A 15,770-nucleotide genomic window follows, 5' to 3' on the forward strand; every position below is an offset into this window, starting at 1 on the left:
CAATATTGACAAAGCAGAACACTCCACATCAATTGCATGTAATTTTTCAGTTGTCTTACACTTTAGAATATTTTTTAAACATTTTTAAAATTTATTTTTTTAGTTGTTGATGGACCTTTATTTTATTTACTTATATGTGGTGCTGAGAATCAAACCCAGTGCCTCACATGTGCCTCACATGGCTCTACTGCTGAGCCACAACCCCAGCCCGACTTTAGTTTATTTTGTATAAGTGAGAAAAGAGGAGAAAGTGGGTATATATTTTAGTCACTGAATTAAGAAGTTTACTATATTATTTCATTTTGGTTTTTAAATTTACTTTTGTTTTTATATCTTACAGTTCTCAATAATAAGGCCTAGCCTGTATTTTATATATTATACAATCTCTCATGAATTTTTAATTAATCTTATGCATCCAATATCTTTTAAGTTTTTTTCCTTTTGCGGTACTGGGGATTAAACCCACGGATGCTCTACCACTGAGCTACATCCCCAGCCCTTCTTATTTTTTTTATTTTGAGATAGGGCCTTCCAAGTTATCACTTGGAATCCTTCTGCCTCAGCCTTCACCAATTCTGAATTACTTCCTGCCTTGATGGGGAAGAAAGGTATTACAGGCATGTGCTACCATAACCAAATTCCTTTAAAAAATTTAAAATACAAATAAAACATAAACTCAAAAGGAAAGAAAGGAAGTCAGACCTGTAGGGAAAGGTTATTCATATCCTTGGGTAATCCCTTTCCTACTTATTGCAGCCATGTTTTTAAGAGATTTCTTATGCTTTTCTTATCTCTCAGGCCTTTGAACAATTTTGAGAGACTCTCTTTAAGTTACTTAGGGCATTGGTAAATTGCTGAGGCTGACTTTGAACTTGCAATCCTCCTGCCTCAGCCTCCTGAACCACTGGGATTAGAGAAACATGCCACCACTCCTGGGGACTATTACTTTTCTTTAAAACAGTTTACTGGCCAGGGATATAGTGGGTTCAGTCTCCAGTATGCAAAACAAACAAACGACCCCCTCCCCCCAAAAAACCATATTTACAGGGAGATAATAAGTCAGATGCTTTTATGTCTTTATTTCATTTAGTCTTTTCAGCAAATGAAAGTAGTTATCATCATCCACATTTTGCAGGTATGAAAATGGAGCTTCAGAAAGATCAAAGAGCATTTTATTAGATAGCATGTAAGTCAGAGAACTCGGACTCAAACTCAAGTTCAGACTTCAGGACACTGTTCTTCAGGGTTTACTGCCTTTTCCGATGACTCTTGTGAGGTCTGATGACTGTTGTGAGGATCGAGTACCACAGTGTCTATAAGCAGTCTTGGAAAACTACACAAGCTATGGGATCTTGGAATCCCTGGAATAGCCATGTTTCTGTAAGTAGAGCTCATGTGGGTTTTAATTTGTAAGAATCTCTTATCCTCTCTGTTTCATCCATAGTTTAGTTTGGATAGCTTAAATGACATGATTGAATGAGGGAGGTTAAATTATCACAAAGCAGTGTTATTGGCATTTATTGTGGAGGCATTAACTTTTATAGCTCTATTGTGTTATAATCCATTCAATTTTCTGGCAATTTAGAAGAACAACTATTTATAAGGGGATTAGCTTAGTTATGTCTTCAAGCTGCCAGATGTTTCCCTGAGAGACATGGATTAAGGTTCAGACATAACTTAAAGTTGCTGGGTGTGATGGTACACACCTGTTATCCCAGGGACTCTGGAGGCCAAGACAGGAGGATTGCAAATTTGAGGCTGCCTCAACAAATTAGTGAACCCCTCAGGAGTTTAGAGAGACTGTTGCTGAAAGTTCTGTCCTTGTCGCCAATGCTAATCCAATAGCAAGGGCAAGGCTTTGAGAAAAAAGAAAAAAGAAGGTTTATTGCTTTGCTAGCAAAGGAGAAACAGAGGGGACTCCTGTCCCAGAGGCTGTGATTCTGCCCATCAGCAAGAGCAGGGGGCTTTGAAAGAGATGATTCAAAGGTGATTTTGCACGTGTTCTGGGTCAGGAATAGTAATTCACTTGTTAATTTGGGAGATAGTCATTTCTGAGATCTTCTGATACCATCACCAATTCTGAATTACTTCCTGCCTTCAGTAGGTGTTGACTCAGGGACACTGTGACTCTGTCTAGGATGGGGAAGAAAGGTAATCCTGTTTTCCCTGAGATTAGGGAGGGGGAGAGATTAGGGAGGAGCAGAGAGAGAGGAAGATAAAGAAACTTCCATTTATTTAAAAAATAAATTGCAGGGGCCAAGCAGCAAGGGCTATATTTAACTATAAAGTAGACCACTGTTACAAGACCCTGTCTCAGAATAAGAAATATAAAGGACTGGGGGTGTTTCTCAGGGGTAATGTGTCCCTGGGTTAAATCCCTAATACTCCTCACTCCCCAAAATAAATCAATAAAATAAAGCAAAATGACTTTAAGGAGATGAGTCAAGCTAGCAGGAACTGAAGGAGCGGTACCAGGCATAGCTTTGGGTGCTATCTTATTTCATTCCATCCTTTTGGCAAATTACAGTAATAGGTAAACTTTCTCTGTAGGGTGCTAAATAATCATTTAAAAAGTGAAGTTTTTTTTTTTTTTATAAAAGTCAAAGTGTGCATTGCTAGAAATTTTAGAAGCAAGCAGCAGTAACAAAATTGCTTCAAGTTAAATTTATTTTGCTGTAGAAATTCCTTCCTTTCTTCCTTCCTTCCTTTTTTTGTGCCAGGGTAAGGGAGTGGTTATTTTCAATAAGAGCCAAATCACTTTCTACATGAAAGCCTAGACATACAGCCAGGTGTCTTATTGCTTTGGGTGGGCCTATCAATTTAAATTGTATGTTGACTTCCACATGGACATGGGTAGAGATGGGAAAGGAATTGAATTCTGGGAGCCCTGGCTCCTGGAAAAGGTTTGCATTGGGTGAATCACACCAGCTGGTGAATCATGCACCCATTCATTTCACAAAAGTTCTGTTAAATAAACATTACAGGAGGCCCTTGGTTCGAACTGAACACTTGCACGGGATCCGATGGACAAGATTAAAAATCAAAATGAAGTCACCCAGGCTGAAGTTCCATTTCACCAAGTTGAAACTGTTTACCTGCCCTTTGGAGAAATCGGGATTAGAGAGATAACAGCCACATTTTCAGGGCAGTCAAGTTCAACTAGCATGATAATGAAGTTCCCTCTGCTTTAATCCTTACACAAAAAAAGTGACCTGAAATAACCTGAAGATAACCAAACAGTTGTTTTCCTACTGTTTCCCTGTCCCTGCCCAAGGAAAGTAATTCTGAAATGATCAGTCTGTTTTCTTCCAGCCCTTTTCTGTCCATAAAAATCAGCCTCTTCAGCGGGGATGGTTGGAAGATTTATTCTATTTTCTAGAGTAAAAAAAATGAAGCCATCCTGGCATGGTGGCACACACTGTAATCCCAGTGGCTCAGGAGGCTGAGGCAGGAGGATGGTGTGTTCAAAGCCAGCCTCAGCAAAAGTGAGGCGCTAAGCAACTCAGTGAGACCCTGTCTCTAAATAAAATACAAATAGGCCTGGGATGTGGCTCAGTGATTGAGTGCCCCAAGTTCAATCCCCAGTACCAAAAAAAAAAAAAAAAAAAAAAAAAAAAAAAAAGCCAAATAAGATCTTTAAATTGTTGTAATTTTATACTCTGACAGATCACAAACCTTGATTGTCTTGGGAGTTGCCAGGCAAACCTACAACCCTGGGAACGGTATGGTCTATATCTGGGAAACCTGCTGTTGACAGAAAAGGCAACTCAATCACTTTAATTCTCTTTGCTTAGATGGGAGGATTTTCTGCAGTAACACAAACAAACTTAATGTGTCCATCAAGAGCATATCAGAGGTTGAACTGCATAAGAAAAGTCCTGATCATTGAGAGAAAGTAGGCTGTCAGAAGTTATCTGCTCACAGCATGAATTAAGCACAGTTGTAAGCAATAGATTTTGTGAAGATTCCAACCCACTAATCATTGAAAGTGCCTTGTGTGTGCCTATATCCTGAGACTCTGGAGGCCGAGGGAAGATTCCAAGTTCCAGCCTAGCCTCTGCAATTTAGCCAGTCCCTGTCACAAAATAAAGAAAGGGCTGGGGATGTAGCTCAGGGGTGGTGTCCTAGCCTAGCATGTGTGAGGCCTTGGTTACTGGAAAAAAAAAAAATCTGGTGCACAGTAGACACTGTCTACACACTAATTATGATTGCCCCAGTGGTGGGCATGCTGGAGTGGCATTATCTGTGTTTGTTTTGACTGACATATGAATGGAAAAAGAGGAAGAAGATCAGTGGTGTGCAAATCCAACTGACCACCAGAATTTCATGAGGAGTTTTCTAAAATTTAAATTTCAAGTTCTAGTGCTGGAGATTTTTATTCTCATTCAATGGTTCTTCTTCCTTTTTTTTTTTTTTTTACTTTTTTTAAGTTCTGCAGCTGATTTGGTCTGTTCATCAGATTTAGAAACTACTAAATTCCTTCTCAGTTCTACTATCAAGAGTTTGGAATAGCTTCAAAATCTGGACTATGGAGAAGAATCCTTTCTTGATACTTATAGTTCAAACTCACGCATATTTGCATTTAACCAAAGTCAACTCATTTTACTGTGCCTCCTCTCAAGGTTTGAGAATCTGTAAGGTAATTGAAGACACAAATGAAGCTTTTTGAGTGGTAAACAGTTTCTCTATGTGCACATCAGAACCTACAGAACTCAAGGCAACCTGTTTACTTACATGTATTAATTTAATATAAAGGATATAGAGGATGCCTGGAATCGTAGCAGCTCAGGAGGCTGAGGCAGGAGGCTTGCAATTTCAAGGTCAACCTCAGCAATTTAAGAAGGCCCTAGGTAACTTCGTGAGATCTCACAATACAAAAGTAAAAAGGGCTGGGAATGTGGCTCAGGGGCAAAATGCAAAAAGAGTTTAGAAGAGTCCTGAGCATAGGAGCTTCTGTCCCTGAGGGTTGGTGAGTGTCACTCTCACACACATAGATACTTTCACCTACCCAAGCTCCTCCCTCTTCCCCGGGGTCTTTGGGTAGGGCTGAAGATTCCAACCCACTAATCATTTAGGCTTTCTGGTGAAGGCCCATCCCAAGTTACATAACTTCCTAAACTTTGGTAAGATCATAAAGGACTCATTATGAATAATAAAAGACATTCCTGGCGTGCGGTGCGGGTGGCAGTGGGAGCAGCAGGGATTGGGGAACCGAGTTGTGGGGGAAAGGGGCAGGGTTCCTGTCAGCTTTCTGCCTCGCCCTGCACCACGCCAGGAAGCCACTCCTACTTGGAGCACGGAGCTTTGAGGCTCTTGGTGGGGTCCCGAGGTTGTGACCCTGGCCCTCTCCATTCCATGCACACCATCAGGATCAGATTGAGGAATCTTGTGATTCCTAATATCTACCTAATATCTACCCAAGAGACCTGCCAAAGATGACCCTGAATCCAAGATAGAGGGAGGACGACCCCAGCTGCAGTCTTAAATCCACTCTTCAGCCAGCCACTTGGGCACCGCTCAAGTTCTCTGCTTCTCCTTCTCTCATGTGCTAAACTGGAATGGACTGGCCTTTGCAAAATGAGTGCCTTTGGGCAAGTGACTTCTCTATGCTTCTGTGTGCCTCATCTGGGAAGTGGGACTTAGCACCGTGGCACCTACCCTGCAGGCCTTCTGTGAAGGCAAACGAGTTTAAGTGGCAAAAGTGTCCAGCCCATGAGAGCTGTCAGAAAATGTCTTTTTATTCTGAGTCCCCCATTCCAAAATCCAAAAAGCTAGAAATCAAACAAGTGTCTCTTGTTTTTTGGTAACTTGACAGCAATCCCCAACTCAACTGACTTGATGTTAAGTCAAGTCTTTTTATTCCACTGTGGTCCTTTATTTCCAAGGATTGAAAATGTTCTAATAATAAAAATTGTTCTAGTACTGACATACAAAAAAAAAAAAAAAAAGACATTCCTCTCACTGAGGAAATCTCAAAGGTTTTAGGAGGTTCATGCCAGGAAGAGGGGACAAAGACCAAATATATTTCTTATTTTACCAGTCTGAGAAAACCTTAGTTTCATGCACACCTGTAATCCCAGAGATTCCAAAGGCTGAGGCAGGAGGATGGGAAGTTTGAGGACAGCCTCAACAACTTAGTGAGGCCCTAAGAAAGTGAGACCCTACCTCAAAATTTTAAAAGTTAAAAAAGGGCTTGAGTCTGGGCATATGACTGGGTTAGTGGTTAAGTACCCCTGGGTTCAATCCCCAGTACAAAAAAAAAAAAAAAAAGAAATTTAATGTTCCCATTTTTCTTTTAAGGTGGAATGAAAATAGAAATCTTTAGATTAGATATAATCTTATCTTTAGATCAAAGTGCTTGTGACATCCATCAGAGCTATTTATTTTGCATGGATTTTTTTCTATAGCATGTTGTACTTTAGTGCATAACACTCAAGGTACAGGACATTGTAACTAACATTGTTATAAATAAAAGGGAGATCAGATCAGTCTTCAAGGGCTCCAGAGTGAACAGCATCTTCAAAACCTCCATGTTTATCATCTTTACTTTCTGGGGGTAATTTAATAAGGTCATCAATCCAAAGAATTGTAATTACAGCTTCTGTTGCAAATTTCGAGCTCTTTACTTTAACTAGGGTGGGTTCTAACACCCCTGCTTGTTTGTTGTTTGTTTGATTTACCATTGATCAAATCAAGACCAATCCATTTTAGATTTTTACGTTGTGGATTAACTTGAGCCTCATCATGAAAAGCTCTTAACTTTGCAACCAGATCTGTGGAGTCTTGGGCAGCATGAACTGCCAGTGTATTAGGAATAACAAGAAGAGATCTTTCTAACTCTGCAATAGCAAGCTGTTCCGGAGAGCCCATGCTGGTGGCTTAGTTTTCCAGGTATATGGAAAGGGCTGCTTCTACAGCGCCCCCACCAGGAACCACAGATTTCGACTCCAAAACTCTTCACCACACAAACAGCATCATGTAAAGAGCGCTTGGTCTCATCACACATGAAATCATTTGCCCCACATAAAATAATTGATGCAGATGTATGTGCCTTAGTATTTTTGATTAAGATCAGCTCATCATCACAAATTCTCTCCTATACCACTTCTTCTGCTGGTCCCAACATGGTAGCTTCCAAAGTTTCTTCACCTTCCAAATTGGCCAGGGTTGACAGAATAGTTGCTCCTGACGCTTTAGCAATGCGCTTAAGATCCCTTTTCAAAACTCTTCTAACTGCCGTGGGGCCAGCCTCCACAAAGCACTTCAGACACATCATCAATTCCACCAAAAAATATGGAACGCTTCACGAATTTGCATGTTATCCTTGAGCAGGGGCCATGCTAATCTTCTTTGCATCATTCCAGTTTTAGTATATGTGCTGCCGAAGTGAGAGCTGGAAATTGGTTTTAATAGACTATTCTTCCATAGCTAGCCTCGTGCTTCCCGGTAAGATTTGGGCAGACCTCAGCCCTTATCCTAACTTTGTTCAAATTCTCAGGTCTTTATTCTTCAGTTTGTCATGTGCTATGAATGGAAATAAGAATGCTAAACTTAGTATCTGCTGTTCCTTCTTTCTGCTGCCATATATAGTGGTTTATACCCCTATATGAGATACATTCCCAGATGTGTAGCTACTTCTGCATTTCTCTATTTTATGTAAGCAGAATGATCTGTACAGATTATTTTGCTGCATTTCATGTTTTCTAAGATGACTCTATTTTGATACAATAGCATGATGTCATTTGCTTTTAAATATTGTACTGTATCCCTCTTTATGGATCAGTTTTTTCTTTTTCACAGTCATGTGGATGTTTGTTTCACTGTTTATTATTAAAAGCTGTGTGAAGACATTCTCATACATGTCCCACTGCATAAATCTGTGACTCTTTCTCTAGGGCATACACTAGGGCTTTATAGGTAGAGTATGGGTAACTTCTGACTTTCTAAGATGTTGCTAATCTGTTCTGGAGAGTCAGTATATTAGTCATATGTGAGATTTCATATTGATCCATATATTTTCCACCCTTTGGTATTGCTAGAGATTTAAATTTTATCAATGTGATGAGTTGTAAATGTTATTTTATTTCAATTTACATTTCCCTGGTAACTAGTCTCTTTGTGTTTATCAGACATTCTGATTTCTTCTCTGTGAACCCATATTTCTTATTGATGTTAGATAGGAATTCTTTATATTAATTCTTTATCAGTTACACCTGTTTCAAACTTCTTTTTGTTTTGATATGAGATCTTCCTGTCTTACCCAGGCTGTTCTAAAACTCCTAAACCCAGGTGATTGCCCACCACACCAGGCTTGGATTTTTCTTTTCCTTTTTTTTTTTTTAACATTATGTGTGATATCTAACTGAACAGAGACCTGCAGAAGAGGGACCAAACTTGGAAAAGTCATAAGGATTAGTCTAAATCTAAATTCTCAGAAAATCCAAGGGGCACATCAGTGAAATCAAGACCAAAGACCAAGTTGGAGGTCAGAAGTGAGAATCAGGACCTTCAATACAACTACGATTTAGAAAGTGGGGAGGCAGTAATGGACGCGAGAATCTTCATTGCCCAGGTGAGTAAACTGTTGATCTGGATGATGATGGACCATCTTGTCCTGGACAAAGTGGTGGTAGTTGTAACTTCCTTCTATTTAAAATAACCTGCAGACTCTGATACCCATGGAACAAATAAAATAGCTCACATGGTATCAACATGTGGATGGTATGGGATGAGATTTCCTTGCATCATTGAGCACCATGCCTGGTTTCATGCCCAGCCCTCCTCAAATACACAGAGCCTTACTACAACCAAAAGTTCTTGAAGGTGCCCAGGCCTATTTCCACTTTTCAGTTGATTCAGCTCAAATTTAACCTTCTCTGTTAACCTCATTGATTGCCCCAAGCTGAGCAAATGAGTTGGTTTTCTTCCATTAATTTATTTATGGAATTCTAATGGCATTTATGTCCCTATATTATAGTTCCTCAAGTGGGCTGTAAATTCTCCTAGCCCCATAATTATAACCAATCCCACTTTTGTGACTAGCACAGGATTAAGAACACTGCCTTAGCAGCTTCAGCTGCTCTCCCTTATCCACAGAAGATGTGTTCAAAGGCCTCCAGTGGATGTCAGAAACCTCAGAGAGAATTGAACTCTATGTATGCTATGTATTTTTCTGGACATTCATACTTATGATAGAGTTTAATTTGTCAATTAGGTACAGTAATAGATAAACAATAATAACTAGTGATACAATAGAACCATTTTAACAATATACTGTAATAAAATCGGCAGCATCAATATTCTTGAATTTGGGGGCCATAATTAAGTAAAATAAGGGCTATTTGAACACCAGCACTGTGATAATGTGACAGGTGATATGCTAAACCCAAAACTTCTATTAAGTGACTAGCAGGCAGGTAGAGTATACCATGTGGATATGCTGGACAAAGTGATATTTGTATCTGGGTGGGATGGGATGCTATGGCATGAGATTTCATCATGCTACTCAGAATGGTGCATAATTTAAAGCTTATGGATTTAAATTATTTTTGGTTGTCGTTGGACACAACACTTTTATTTTATTATTTGTTTATTTTTATGTGGTGCTGAGGATGGAACCCAGGGCCTTTCACATGCTAGGCAAGTGCTCTACCACTGAGCCACAACCTGAGCGAGCCCTGGATTTTTTTTCCCTGATATTTCCCAATTAATGTTTTTGGACTGCAGTTGACCACAGATAATGGAAACTATGGAAAGTGAAGCCACAGATAAGAGGAGACTATTGTATTTAGTAGCTATTTTCTGAATGAAGAAATGGTTTCCTGTTCATGCTTGAGCATCTGAATGTAAGGAATTGATTACCTATTGGAAAAGAACTTTCTAGGATTTTTGTTGTTGCTGTTTGTTTGTTTTTGAGATGGTATCTTATAATGTTGCCCAGACGGGTCTTGAACTCCTGGAGTCGAGGGAGTCTCCCACCTCGGCATCCTTAGTGCTGGAACTGCACACCATATCTGGATTTTGGAGAAGTGCCTGCCCATCTTGCCCCAACCCACCCCATACTGGGGATTGTACCCAGGGGTGCTCTACCACTGAAATACATCCTCAGCCCTTTTCATTTTTATTTTAAGGCAAGGTCTCTCTAAATTGCCAAGGCTGGCCTTGAACTTGAGATTTTCCTGCCTCAGCCTCCCAAATTGCTGGGGTTACAGGCATGTGTAGTTTGAAGAAATACTATCTTATTGAATAATAGAGCATTTAAATTTTTTCCTGGGATAAACCACCGTCTTCCCATGGCTTCCATTAACATTAGAATCAATTCTGTTTCCTTGTATATGCCACCTCTTGAGATGTCGAGATATAATTCTTTATGAAAATGATAGCTAATTTAGAATAGGTTTTGATTTTCATGCACATAGCAAAATCATCCATCTCTATGACCTTAACATTTCTTGGGAAATAAATGAATAATTTTCATTGATTTTGGCCTTTTACTTGAAGAATCATCTTTTTCACCCAATGTGGTGAAAAAAACTCATCCCAGGGACTCAGGAGGCCACGGCAGGAGGATGAGGAGTTTGAGGCCAGCCTGGGCAACTTAGTGAGACACTTTCTCAAAAATAAAGGCGGGGATGCAGCAGCTCAGTGGTAGTGTACATAGGTTCAATCCCCCAGTACCAAAAAAAAAAAAAAAAAAAAAAAAAAAAAAAAGAAATAAAAAAGAAAAAAGAAAAAAAAGTACTTTTTACAGACTTAAAACTCAATTTTGGCTAGGTGTGGTGGTGCATGCCTATAATTCTAGCAGCTTCAGAGGCTGAGATAGGAGGATTGTGAGTTCAAAGCCAGCCTCAGCAAAAGCGAGGCACTAAGCAACTCAGTGAGACCCTGTCTCTAAATAAGATACAAATAGAGCTGAGGATGTGGCTAAGTAGTCCAGTGCCCTGAGTTCAATCCCTAGTACCAAAAACCAAAAACCCCCCTCAATTTTGGATTTCATAACCTAATAAAATGCATACACATTTTAGTACCAGAGATTGAACCCAGAGGCTACTGATTGTTTTAAAACACCCCCAGCTCTTATTATTTTTATTTTGAGACAGGGTCTGGCCAAGTTGCATAGTGCTAAATTGCTGAGGCTGGCAAGGAATTTGTGATTGTCCTGCCTCTGCCTCCCCAGCTGCTGGGATTACAGGTGTGTGCCATCATGCTGGGCTAAAACAAATATGTCTTAAATGAATTCTTACTTTTTGTGCCAACCCTCAGGTAACGATTACCACTACCATAGGTACGATTGTTCTATTTTACAGGCAGAGACCCTATAGCTCCAAGGAGGTAAATTCACACAACTCTAAATAGAAAATTTAAGTGTTTTGTTGTGGTGGTTTTTATTTTTTCAATATTGAGGATTATGCATGCTGGGTAAGCTCTTTACTGCTGAATTACACCCCCAGTACTAGAAGAAATAAGGCTTAAATCTATCTCTGTTTTGATTCATCATCCAAAGTACTGACTGCCATGCTGTATGCCTGTCCTGTTGTCTGTTTATTCCCATATTTCGTTTTATTTATTTTATTTCTTTCTTTTTTCTTGGTACTGGGGATTGAACTCAGGAGTGCTTAACTACTGAGCCACATCCCCAGCCCTTTTAAATTTTTATTTTGAGACAGAGTCTCACTAAGTTGATTAGCGCCTTGCTGAATTGCTGAGGCTGGCTTCTAACTCCAGATCTTCCTGCCTCAGCCTCTCAAGTAGCTGGGATTCCAGGCATGTGCCACTGCACCTGCCTCCTTCTGTCTCGCAGGAATTAGCTAAAGACGCAGCTGATTACTTTTATGCTTTGGCAAGCCTTACTGAAATTGTTTTATTCTCCACTTTCATCATATCTTCAGAGAGTAAAAACTGTGAGGTTATAACTGCATGAGAGGAGGCCAAGGAGTGGCCTTGTTCATTCCTCCTTCTCAGTGGGTGACTGCATGTTGAGGGAGATTAAACTTCATAACCGGGTGCAACGTTTTATGCAGTGCCCATACCTATTATCCCAGGGACTTGGGAGGCTAAGGTAGGAGGATTATAGCCTGGGAAACTTAGTGAAACTCTTTCTCATAATAACATAAAAAGGCCTGGGGTTGTAGCTCAGAGGTAGAAGTCTCCAGGATTCATTCTCCAGTACTGAAAAAATAAACTAAAGTCAAGGGGCTGGGCATATAGCTCAATTGGTGGAGTGCTTGCCTCACATGCACAAGGCCCTGGGTTCAATGCCCAGCACCACAAAACAAAACAAAAAACACTGAAGTCAAATGGATGCAACCAGTGAATAAAAACTCCAAGACTGAACTGTCCTCAGCTTTGCCATCTGCTCCGAAATGAACCTCTTAAATCCCTTATTCCCATTAGTGGATTGTTTTAAAACATATTCTCAAGGAGATGAATTTGTTTCTTTCTTCCTCCAGGTTTCTTTGGCCCTCTATTACTTTAACTGCAGGCTTATATTTTCTGAAGCATGTCTGCAGGTGAAGTCAGGCAGAGCACATTAACAGACCTAGCATGCCACGGCTAAGTAATCCGGTCAAAGTATTCTTGTTGTGTAGCGCATGCATTCATAGGACCATTTTAGTTATTGCTGTAATTAGTTCTGATTCGAGTATTCTGCAGAGAATGAGGTTTCTAGATTAAAAGTGGTCAGAGGCTGCTTGGCAGGGGGGATGTAGGATGCAGATGGCAGACAGAGCCTGAAGGAGAGATGAGAGATGTTTCTATATGCCTCAATTTGTGGCATTTCTGATTTTTATATGGACATTAAACTTGGTCAAGCTGAAGTGCCATTTGCTCTAAGAGAGGATAATGTACACTCATCCCTATGCTTTCTAAAAAACAGACTGAAGCTGGAGGTGGCACAGGCAGGGGGCAGCGTACAGTGACATTGACGTTACAGAGAGCCTTCAACACAGGGCTTACAAATAGGAAAAGAATAAGCATATTTTGCCTGTACCCTTCTAGGTGAAATTACTTTGACTCTTGGCTGAAGATACAAGGTCGCAGGTCTTAGATCTGGAAGGGACCCAAGAGATCATAGAGGTCTTCTTAAATTGCAGAAATGACAGTTTTTATTGAGGAGTCAGGATAATATTTACTATGGGTCAGGGACTTTGCAAGGCACCCAGAGTAAAAAGATAAATAATAGAGAGCAGTCCCTCCCCTCAAGGAGTTCACAGTCTAATGGAGGAGACAGAAGTGAAATGGTTTTTCCAAACAGTATGATAAATGGTAGTTGGTGTGGGTCCCGTGGGAATTCAAAGGGATGTTCATGTTGCCCGAAGCAGTTTTCTAGAAAGTTAGGGAAGGTGTCCGAGAGCAAAATGAATCTTGCACTGACACTTAAGGGATGCCAGGATATTTCTAGGCCAGTGGGGTGTGTGGTGGGGGCAATTTAACAGAAGGGCCCTCATCTTGAAGGGGTTGGTGTCCTAATGTCCTAAATGCACAGTGCATTTAGGGAAGTAAGAAGTCTTACAAAGCTGGAAATTAGTCTGAGAAAAGAACAGATGGACTGAGAAAGAAGAGTATAAAAGTTGAAGTATTTCTAGGTCTTTGCACTGTTTTTTTTTTTTTTTTTTTTTTTGGCAGTGCTGGGACTGAACCCAAGCCAGAGGCCTCACTCCTCCTAGGCAAATGCTTTATCATTGAGCTACATCCCTGGCTCAGGTGTTTGCATTGGTCAGGAGAATAGAACTATTTATTAAGATGTCGAGTCACATATGAATATTAAATAGTAATGGGAGTATTAAACATCTGATTTCTGCTTGTGTTTGGAGCAGATTCTCTTGGAGGAAAAAGCTTGCCCAGGACATCAGAGAGACCTGACTCAGCGGGGTGCGGTGGTGCATGCCTGTAATACCACTGCAACTCCAGGCTAAGGCAGGAGGATTGCAAGTTCAAGGTCAGCCTGGGCAATTCAGCAAGACCTTGTAGCAAAAAAAAAAAAAAGGGTGGTTGTGGTGGTGGCAGCTCCCTGAGTTCACACACACATACCCAACCACCTTCAGAATCAGAGAAATAGAAAGTTAAAAAAAAAAAAAAAAAAAGAGATGTCATTCATCCCCATTAGTTGGGCAAAAATAAAAAGCAGAACTGTCAGAGGCTAGGGATGTATCTGTACAGCCACTTTGAGGAGCAGTCTGACCATGTCCTATTAGCACAGAGATCTGCAACCTATCACACACCTGAGAGCAGTGGTTCTCCAAATGTGATCTGGAGCTGTAGATGGCCCCGGAGACGCTTCTGTAAGGTCACAACTTTCCATCATAATGCTGAGAAGTTATTTGATTTTCACACTCCAGCTATGATGGACTTTTCCAGAGACTGAGGATGAAGAATGGCACCATCGTGGTCATCATCAATGTGTTGCATGCTGGGAGCTCCTGCACTGTCAACATCTGTGTTTTAATTTCTAATATGGCAAATATTGGTAGGTATACTCCACATGAGCACAAATTCTTTGGGGATCCTTGGTAATTTTTATTTGTTTGTTTGCTATGCTGGGGATTGAACCTAGGGCCTCCTGTGTTAGGCAAGTGCTCTACCGCTAAGCCACATTCCCAGCCTGGTCCTAATTTTTTTTTTTTTTTAAAGAGAGAGGGAGGTGGGGGGGGGGGAGAGAGAGAGAGAGAGAGAGAGAGAGAGAGAGAGAGAGAGAGAGAATTTTTTAATATTTATTTTTTAGTTATCGGCGGACACGACATCTTTGTTTGTATGTGGTGCTGAGGATCAAACCCGGGCTGCATGCATGCCAGGCAAGCGCGCTACCGCTTGAGCCACATTCCCCAGCCCCCTGGTCCTAATTTTTAAAAGCTTAAAGGTATCTTGAGTCCCAAGAGTTTCAAGAGAAATTCTCATAAATGTCCGCAAAGAGGAATGTAGAAGAATACTTACTGCATCATATTTGTGAGAAACTGGGAATTGCTTAAAAATGTCCTTCAATAGAAGAAAAGATAAAGAAATGATTTTCAGTCTCTTAAAAAATTATGTTGAAAATTTGACCCCAAAAGAACAGTTGTAGAAAGTTATGTACAGCTTACATAACAAAGGTTTAAATTCTGAAAAATTATTGCGTGCATATAAATAGTTTTTAAGACTTGCACGTGCATTGCAAAAATATGCATGAGAACGATGAACCCCCAAATAAAGATTGTGTTATCTTTGAGCAGGAGGCATGAGAACGGTATTGCTGAGGGACACTCAGGGGAATTCTATTATATTTATAATATACTTCTTTAAAAACATGACAAATCTATCATGCTTTTTTGGTGTCTTTCCTATTTCACTTTGTACTTTTTCGTGCTCTTAAAATAGATTATAATAGAATTGATTTAAAACTTATAAAAGAGCCATCGAGGGAACCCTAGGGAGCTAGCCTTGAATGGTGGGGCAGAAAAGTCAAATAAGGGTTTTTGGAAAGCGAGGTCAGGAAACAGTAGAAAAGCCAAGAGAACAAATTAGGACAGAGAGTTTAATCCTAAGCATTACAAACGGATGGGACAGCACCTCAATCAGATGCTGCTTTGTGGTGAGATAATTAGAAGACTAGCTATAGGAGGGGAAAGGCCAATGACTAAAATGGCTTGTGTTTGAGTCAGCTTTTTCACTGCTGTGACTAAAAGGATCTGACCAGAACAATTTTAGAAGAGGAAAAGTTTATTTGAGGGCTCACGGTTTCAGAGGTCTTAGTCCATAGAAGGCCAGCTCCATTCCTCAAGGATTCAAGTTGAGGCTGA

General features: G+C 40.3%; 1 non-coding gene and 1 pseudogene across 1 annotated transcript; both read right to left on the reverse strand.

The window, feature by feature from the left end:
* Positions 1-6,422: 6,422 nt before the first annotated feature.
* Positions 6,423-7,273, reverse strand: LOC114100764 (T-complex protein 1 subunit alpha pseudogene; annotated as a pseudogene).
* Positions 7,274-7,287: 14 nt separating this feature from the next.
* Positions 7,288-7,394, reverse strand: LOC114100878 (U6 spliceosomal RNA). Its single transcript, XR_003584163.1, has one exon. It is a non-coding gene; the product is annotated as a U6 spliceosomal RNA (small nuclear RNA).
* Positions 7,395-15,770: the final 8,376 nt, after the last annotated feature.

Source organism: Marmota flaviventris, chromosome 12, assembly GCF_047511675.1.
Source record: "Marmota flaviventris isolate mMarFla1 chromosome 12, mMarFla1.hap1, whole genome shotgun sequence".
Taxonomy (NCBI): domain Eukaryota; kingdom Metazoa; phylum Chordata; class Mammalia; order Rodentia; family Sciuridae; genus Marmota; species Marmota flaviventris.